This window comes from Grammomys surdaster, unplaced genomic scaffold, assembly GCF_004785775.1.
Source record: "Grammomys surdaster isolate TR1022 unplaced genomic scaffold, NIH_TR_1.0 98, whole genome shotgun sequence".
In the NCBI taxonomy this organism is placed as follows: domain Eukaryota; kingdom Metazoa; phylum Chordata; class Mammalia; order Rodentia; family Muridae; genus Grammomys; species Grammomys surdaster.
In genome coordinates this window covers 12,566,535-12,568,222 of record NW_021604577.1, presented here as the reverse complement: position 1 = coordinate 12,568,222, position 1,688 = coordinate 12,566,535, and the positions used below count along the sequence as shown (strand labels likewise).

General features: G+C 52.4%; 1 non-coding gene across 1 annotated transcript; it reads right to left on the bottom strand.

Moving 5' to 3' along the window:
- Nucleotides 1-1,343: 1,343 nt before the first annotated feature.
- On the bottom strand, nt 1,344-1,475 carry LOC114634314. Its single transcript, XR_003713311.1, has one exon. It is a non-coding gene; the product is annotated as a small nucleolar RNA SNORA17 (small nucleolar RNA).
- Between the last annotated feature and the right edge of the window lie 213 nt (nt 1,476-1,688).

The following is a 1,688-nucleotide window of genomic DNA, read 5'->3' as shown; positions in this document are numbered from 1 at the left end:
CCAGCTCTACCCTGATGCCCAGGGAAGGTGCAGGGCCCAATCTCCCAAGCATTGCAGTTGGTGAGGGGCATGGCCAATTCTCCCACTCTCATGAGCCTGGGTCTAGCGCTACCTGCCAGAGATGGTGACGGACAAGGAAGGAGAGGAGGTATCTCTCCCTCATCCTCATCTCTGCCAATACCCAGCAGACAAGAGGCAGAGCCAGCTCTCCTACACTCACACCCTTAGGGGTGGCTCACCCACAACCTCCACATCCAGAGCTGTCTCTACTGTGGTGCAAAGCCTGTTCTTCAAAATGCTGCAGCAGGTGAGGGGCAGGGCCAGCTCTCCTGCTCTAATTACACCTCCCTATCCTCATCCAACTCTCCCACCTGCCACTGTTGGTAAAAGCAAAAGGAGGGGGGGATCCCTCCCTCATCACCCCGTAGCAAACAAGTGGTGGGGCTGACTCCCATACTTGCTCCTATGGGGCCAGTTCATCCTGCTGCCCAGGCAAGATCCAGGGCCCACTCCACGCTTGTATCCTCAGGGCTGGCTCCCTGAGAACTCACACCATGTGCTAGCACTCTCCTGAGTACTACAGATGGATAGGGGCAGGACCTCTCTCCCACTCTCACGCCTCAAGAGCCAGCTTTTCCATAATGCCCGGGTGAGGGGTAGAGCCAGTTTCCCACAGCCCTCAGACATCAACATATCCTCCAGCAGCAGCTCAGACCAGGGATATCTTTCTAACCTTTGGTAGTAACAGACCCCTGTTGGTTCAGGGCCACAGACCCAGATGTGGGCCCTGGTGGAAGCACAGGTCAGGACCCACCAGGGTCCCAGGTGGCACCAGCAGCTACGCACATCAGGCTGTTCCTCACTACCCTTGACTTTCCAGTTCTGCCTCTCTTCACTGTACCCACATCCTCCTGTTTCTCTTCCCCTCTCATTTCTCCACCACTTACTTGCTCCTCTTAGAGGCACCTGGGGTATCTGATTGTCTGGGTTCATCTCAGAAATACTATGTCCCATTCCTGCATTACGGCACTGGTCAAGGGTCATCTAGGGCGTGGTCTGTCCCTCTGGGCCTGGGTAGTGCCCACTAGTCTCAGGCTAGCTCCCTATCTAGCCCCTATAGTGTTGGTCTGGTGGTCATCTTGAGCTTATCTCTAGTCCAGCCCTCCCAACTGGCCTCCTGTGAGAGTTGTCTGCCTCTGGCTCACTCTCACCCAGGGCCCTTACCCAGACAAGATTCTTCTAGTCTCCAGCTCACTCCTGGTCCTAGGAGCTATCTGGGCCTGGGTAGCACTGGACCCCCTGCTGTCGGACACATGGTTGTCTCAGGCTCACTTTTTTCAGGGAGTGTGAGGCTACTAATCATTCAGAGGCTCACAGGTTAGAACACTGAGTGTAGACACAACCTCTCTCCTCTCTGTCACCTACTGAAGTGCATGTGACACAGCAGTCACACCTGCAATGCCTTTAGGGGCATGGACATTGATGCTTAAAAGACAAAATTTTACAGTGTGTCATTCAAGATAGGCAGACCAGCTGATTGCGCATTTTAAAAACTCAAAAGCTAGTATATTTTAATTATGTTTGGTAGATAACTATGGTAATTGACTTAAATCAATAAAATACAGGAATAGGGCCAGTATTTAAAACATGGCCACAACGGTGCTTTCTCATAGATTATTTTTGTTAAC